Source organism: Bos taurus, chromosome 24 (assembly GCF_002263795.3).
Source record: "Bos taurus isolate L1 Dominette 01449 registration number 42190680 breed Hereford chromosome 24, ARS-UCD2.0, whole genome shotgun sequence".
In the NCBI taxonomy this organism is placed as follows: Eukaryota; Metazoa; Chordata; class Mammalia; order Artiodactyla; family Bovidae; genus Bos; species Bos taurus.
In genome coordinates this window covers 13,301,385-13,308,622 of record NC_037351.1, presented here as the reverse complement: position 1 = coordinate 13,308,622, position 7,238 = coordinate 13,301,385, and the positions used below count along the sequence as shown (strand labels likewise).

Here is a 7,238-nt window from a genome sequence, read left to right as displayed (position 1 = left end):
CTTTTCCAATGAGTCAACTCTATGCATGAGGTGGCCAAAATATTGGAGTTTCAGCTTCAGCATCAGTCCTTCCAAAGAACACCCAGGACTGATCTCCTTTAGGATGGACTGGTTGAATCTCCTTGCAGTCCAAGGGACTCTCAAGAGTCTTCTCCAACATCACAGTTCAAAAGCATCAATTCTTCGGCGCTCAGCTTTCTTCACAGTCCAACTCTCATATCCATACATGACCATTGGAAAAACCATAGCCTTGACTAAATGGACCTTTGTTGGAAAAGTAATGTCTCTGTTTTTGAATATACTGTCTAAGTTGGTCATAACTTTCCTTCCAAGGAGTAAGTGTCTTTTAATTTCATGGCTGCAATCACCATCTGCAGTGATTTTGGAGCCCCCCAAAAAATAAAGTCTGACACTGTACAATGGTTAGCCAGCAGGAATTTGCTGTATGACTCAGGGATCTCAAACCTGGTGCTCTCTGCCAATCTATAGGGGTGCTATGGGGTGAAATGTGGAAGGGAATTTCAGGAGGGAGGGGACATGTGTTCACCTATGGGTGATTCATATTGAGGTATAGCAGAAACTATCACAATATTTTAAAGCAATTATCCTCCAATTAAAAATAAATAAATAAAATAAAGGATGATCTAAATGATCATTGCTCACAGGTACCTTATTTTATTTATAAAGAATTCCAAATTGTTTACAAAGTATTCTAATTAGTAAAATAGATAAGTTATTGGGTGCGTGATTTTCAAAAAACTGTGTTTCTCCATGTCAGAAAACAAACAAACAGAAATGTCCGAAAAATAATTACATTTACCAAGGCAAAACAACATACTTTTTTTGCAAACGACTCAGAGCAGTTTCCATGGTTATTGTTGCAAAGGTCTGACTTCCCACATGGAATATAATGAACAGATAAAAGGATGAGTCTCAGTCTGACAATGCAAGCCTACCTAATTGAAACATGGTAGGTGTTTTTTCATACTTGATCTCACCTGAAGTCTAGTGGTAATGGTAAATTGTTAACTTTCATTGATGATTAGAATTCCACTGCATAGATATCTAACAGTTTGTCCATTCTTTTATTAACTGACAACTGAGCTGTTTGTCTTTACATATGGTTCCAAATAGGGAAAGGAGTACCTCAAGGCTGTATATTGTCACCCTGCTTATTTAACTTATATGCAGAGTATATCATGAGAAACGCTGGGCTGGAAGAAGTACAAGCCGGAATCAAGATTGCCAAGAGAAATATCAGTAACCTCAGATGTGCAGATGACAGCACCCTAATGGCAGAAAGTGAAGAAGAACTAAAGAGCCTCTTGAGGAAAGTGAAAGAGGAGAGTGAAAAAGTTGTCTTAAAGCTCAGCATTCGGGAAACTAAGATCATGCCATCTGGTCCCATCACTTCATGGCAAGTAGATGGGGAAACAGTGGCTGACTTTATTTTTTTGTCCATGAATGATGATGAAATTGATGATGATGAAATTGAATGATGATGATGCTGAAATTAAAAGACACTTGCTTCTTGGAAGAAAAGTTATGACCAACCTAGATAGCATGTTAAAAAGCAGAGGCGTTGCTTTGCCAACAAAGTTCTGTCTAGTCAAAGCTATGGTTTTTCCAGTCATGTATGGCTGTGAGAGTTGGACTATAAAGAAAGCTGAGTGCTGAAGAATTAACGCTTTTGAACTGTGGTGTTGGAGAAGACTCTTCAGTCCCTTGGACTGCAAGGAGATCCAACCAGTCCATCCTAAAGGAAATCGGTCCTGAATATTTATTGGAAGGACTTATGCTGAAGCTGAAACTCCAATACTTTGGCCAACTGATGAGAAGAACTGCCTCATTGGAAAATATCCTGATGCTGGAAAGATTGAAGGTAGGAGGAGAAGGGGATGACAAAGGGTGAGATGATTGGATGGTCTCATCTACTCAATGAACATGTGTTTGAGTAAACTCTGGGACTTAGTGATGGACAGGGAGGCCTGGTGTGCTGCAGTCCATGGGGTCACAAAGAGCTGGATGCAACTGAGCAACTAAACAGAACTGAGCTGATGTTGGATAAATATTTAGGATTGGGATTGTGGGGTCACAGATAGATATACCCAGAATGACAAGCTGTCTACTTTCCTTTATTATGCAGAATACATGAAATAGAATGAATGCTTTGCTTCTAGGTCTCTGTTGCTACATCTCCTAAACTGAGGTCATGAAATCATGAATCACACACCCTGAAATATTGATCAGAGATTTAATCAGTCAATTGTGGGTAATGTTCCAATACATTTGAATATCTTCAAAGCTAGAGCTTTCTACTTATCTTTCTTGCCTATATTTGCAGTGAGCTTTGATTAATTGCAGTGCCAGGGAAATGGTAAGTTTTATTATTATGCAGGGCATATGTTTTGGTTAGAGTATAACTTGTGATAGTTCCAGGTACTAATGGGAATGGATAGACCTATGATTTAACTGGTTTAGATAGCTCTCTATTTAGTTGCATCCTGTCTATTGGTCTTCACATAGTCACATGGCCCAGGACAAGGCTCTGTGCTATTTCCCAATTCTGAGAAAATTAATGAGGTCACCAGATGCATACTAGACATACCTGAAGAAGCTCAGCTAACACTGGTCTTTTTTGAGGGGGTTACACTGTAGGTACATATTTTGTAAAGTATCTCATTTTCAAATAGCAACTCCAGGTACTATGATACAGGATGTATCTTTTGTTTGGAGTGAACACAGCATTTGTTTCTCAGTTAATCTCATATGTCTGCTGCTCCCAAAGAACTGTAAGAAGGCAAATTGGTTGTCTGAGAAGGCCTTACAAAAGCTGAGAAAAGAAGAGAAGGGAAAGGAAAAGGAGAAAGGGAAAGATACACCAAAATGAATGTAGAATTCCAAAGGAAATCAAGGAGAGATAAGAAAGGCTTCTTAAGAGAACAATGCAAAGAAATAGAGGAAAACAATAGAATGGGGAGGACTAGAGATAGCCTCAAGAAAATGAGAGAAACCAAAGGAACATTCATGCAAAGATGGGCACAAAAAAGGACAGGAATTGTAAGGACCTAATGGAAGTAGAAGAGATTAAGAAGAGGTGGCAAGAATACACAGAACTGTACAAAAAAACTCTTAGTGACCCAAATAACCATGGTTGTTTGGTCACGCACCTAGAGCCAGATATCCTTGATATAAAGTCAAGTGGGCCTTAGGAAGAAATGCTATGAATCAAAGCTATTGGAGGTGATGGAATTCCAGCTGAGCTATTTCAAATCCTAAAAGATGATGCTGTGAAAATGCTGCACTCAATATGCAAGCAAATTTGGAAAAAGCAGCAGTGACCACAGTACTGGAAAATTCAGTTTTGATTCCAATGCCAAAGAGTGTTCAACTGTGCATATTTCACATGCTATCAAGGTAACACTCAAAATCCTTCAGGCTAGGTTTCAACAGTATGTTAACCATGAACTTCCAGGTGTTCAAGCTGGATTTAGAAAAGGTAGAGGAACCAGAGATCAAATTGCCAACATTCTCTGGATCATAGAAAAAGCAAGAGAGTTCCAGAAAAACATCTATTTCTGCTTTATTGACTATGCCCAAGCCTTTGACTGTGTGGATCACAATAAACTGGAAAATTCTGAAAGAGATGGGAATATCAGACCACCTTGCCTATTTCCTGAGAAAGGTGTATGCAGGTCAAGAAGCAACAGTTAGAACATGGAACAATGGACTGCTTCAATATTGAGAAAGATGTACATCAAGGTTGCCTATTTTCACCCTGCTTATTTAACCTATATGCAAGATACATCATGTAAAATTCCAGGCTGGATGAATCATAAGCTGGAATCAAGATTGTTGGGAGACATATTGATAACCCATTTGCAGATGATACTACACTAATGGCAGAAAGTGAAGAGGAGCCTGTTGATGAAGGTGAAAGAGGAGAGTGAAAAAGCTGGCTTAAAACTCAACATTCAAAAAGCCAAGGTTATGGTCTCCAGTCCCATCACTTCATGGCATATAGATGAGGAAACAATGGGAACAGTGGCTTTATTTTCTTGGACTCCAAAATCACTGCAGACAGTGACTGCAGCCATGGAATTAAAAGACACTTGCGAGTTGGAGACCGGCGAGGGGCTGTTGATCAGCAGGCCCAGCCTGGCTGTGGGCCCCAGGCCTCTCTGCCTGGGACTCTGCGCCTGCGCCCGCCTGGCCGCTGCCTGCTCTTCCAGCGCCGCTGCGGTCCAGGCTGCAGCATGCTGCCTGGGTATCTGGGCGATCCATGGGCTGCAGCGAGGGCCGTGATGACAGATTACGGTGAGGAGCAGCGCAACGAGCTGGAGGCTCTGGAGTCCATCTACCCTGACTCCTTCACAGTATTATCAGAAAATCCACCCAGCTTCACCATTACTGTGATATCTGAGGCTGGAGAAAATGATGAAACTGTCCAGACAACCCTCAAGTTTACATACAGTGAAAAATACCCAGATGAAGCTCCCCTTTATGAAATATTCACCCAGTTAAATCTAGAAAATAATGATGTAGCAGATATTTTAAAATTATTAGCATTACAGGCAGAAGAAAACCTTGGTATAGTGATGATCTTCACCTTAGTGACAGCTGTGCAAGAAAAATTAAATGAGATAGTAGATCAAATAAAAACTAGAAGAGAAGAAGAAAAGAAACAAAAAGAAAAAGAAGCAGAAGAAGCCGAAAAGCAATTATTCCATGGTACTCTCCTACAATTGAGAATTTCTTAAATTGGAAGGGCAAATTTGATGTAGAACTCTTGGAAATTAAAAAGAAACGGATGAAGGAAGAAGAGCAAACAGGAAAAAATGAATTAAGTAGGAGACAACTATTTGAAACAGATCATAATCTCGACACATCTGATATCTAGTCCTTGGAAGATGCTGGAAACAACGTGGAGGTAGATGAGTCCTTGTTCCAGGAAATGGATGACTTGGAGCTGGAGGAGGATGATGATGATCCAGACAACAATCCTGCTGACCGGGAGAGTGACTTGACCGACTGATGGACTATTCCCATCTGCAGAGAGGCTTGACTGCCATAGCATCTGTGGCTATGCTGAGAGGGTATTGATTTTCCTTTATTTTTTCTAAGAAAAAAATAATTTTCAGGAGAATATTCTTCTGATGGCTTTCATCATTGAACTTAATAAATTGATCTTAAAAACTTCAAAAAAAAAAAAAAAAAAAAAAAGGCACTTGCTCCTTAGAAGAGAAACTATGACAAATTAGAAATCGTACTGAAAAACAGACATTGCTTTGGTGAAAAAGGTCCGTAGAGGCCAAGCTATGGCTTTTCCAGTAGTCAAGTGTGTAGGTGAGAGTTGGACCATAAAGAAGGCTGAGAGCCAATTGTGATGCTGGAGCAGACTCTTGGACTTCAAGTAGATCAAACTATTCAATTGGTTGATGAAGGAAATCAATCTTGAATATTTTTTGGAAGGTCTGGCTCTGCAGCTGAAGCTCTGATACTTTGACTAACTCATGCAAAGAGCTGACTCATTGGAAAAGATCCTGATGCTGAAAAAAGATTGAAGGCAAAAGGAGAAGGGGTGGCAGAGAATGAGACAATTAGATAGCACCACTGACTCAATGGGCATGAATTTGAGCAAACTCCAGGAGATAGTGAAGGACAGAGGAGCCTGGCATGCTATAGTCCATAGGGTCAAAGAGTCAGACATGACTTAGCAACTGAAGAGCAATAACAAAATAGTTGAGAATTATGTTTTATTTTGCACACAAAGCTGGAGATTTAAGCCTGGGAAGAATCCTCTCTGCTCTGAAAGACTCCTCTGAAGAGGTAAAGCAGAAGGTAGACTAGATAGGGATTTTTGCAACAAAGACCGAATAGTCAAAACTTTAAAGATTACTGTTAATTAAAGAAAACAAGATATCTCCAGTTAATGAATTTAGCACTTTCTTATCTATGGGCAGAAACAAGAATCTGGGCTCACTGAAATCATTCCTTTGATATGCACTTCAGCTATTTGGGGCTAGTATCCTCTGTTGTCCCCAGTCTCCTAGGGTTACTGTTATGGGGTGGGTGCAGTGACTGATGGGTTGATGGTGGACGTCCTATTTCTATCCTGAGCTCTCTCTGCATTCATCTTTGGGTCAGCCATAATGTGATGGCTTGATAGTTGTAACATCCTTTTTTTTTTGATATTGATATTTATATACCAGTCAACATTTTTTTCATTGAGACATTCAACATGAAAGTTGTTATTTCAGTGTCAAAAGTCAAATTGATCTGTGACAGTATTTCTCAAAATATTACAGTCCAATAGTACACAAAAAGGATAGATTAGAAATCCTTACAATTGATGTCATAAGAAAAACTATTTCCGTCAAGAGGGGTAACTTGTTTCAAAGGCTATTTAAAACTATATACAGCTTCATAAAAATGTATCACAGTGTTAGAATAGATGCGATTTTTTCTTGACTCTGACCTTTGTGTCAGTAGTATTAACTTGACTCCTATCCCTTTCCCAAGACAAATACATTTTTATTAGGTAAAAAATTATTATAAACACTGAGATACTGAATATCTAATTGCATTCCTCCTCTATTTTTCATGATTCTCTTCAGGCATCAAACTCACCATCTTTTTATTTCATTTGTTGATGTAAGAGATTTACATATGCTTCTCTATGGGTGGAACAGTGCTCAGTTCGTCCTCCTTCAGAATGGACCATTTCTTGGACTTTGGTGGCGTCATTCTTGCACTTTGGTGGTGCCCTGCCTTTGGGTGTACCTATATGAGAGGAAGTGGTTGGGCATCTACTCAGTGGCAGTCGTACTCCATCACCTTCTCTGAAATAAGTCTATAAATGTTAAATTTATTAGCTAAATACTATAAGAATGAGGCTTAGCTGCAAAAGAAAACAGAAGGCTGGCTTTGTGCCGAAGAAGAACCAGAGAGTGACCATTTCACAGTTACTCCAGTTGTCTTAACCAGTGAGCTGCTGCCAAATTGCAAATACAAGATGAATTGTTAGGAGGCTGACTTGAAAATAGTCAAATCATTCAGTCGTATAGACATAGACAGTGTAAAATGGAGGTCAGCCTAGCTGGCAAACAATGAAGGATTTTGCACCTCCAGGTTATTTATATGAATAACTCATATGGTGAAAGGGAGAAGGAAATCACTTTAGTCAGGAGCACTGAAATTGAGAATTCATAAAGATTATGAAGAATCTTGCAGAGTAT

The 7,238-nt window shown here is 39.4% G+C and overlaps 1 pseudogene; it reads left to right on the top strand.

Annotated features, from left to right (window-relative positions):
• Nucleotides 1-4,139: 4,139 nt before the first annotated feature.
• On the top strand, nt 4,140-5,212 carry LOC781770 (RWD domain-containing protein 1-like; annotated as a pseudogene).
• Nucleotides 5,213-7,238: the final 2,026 nt, after the last annotated feature.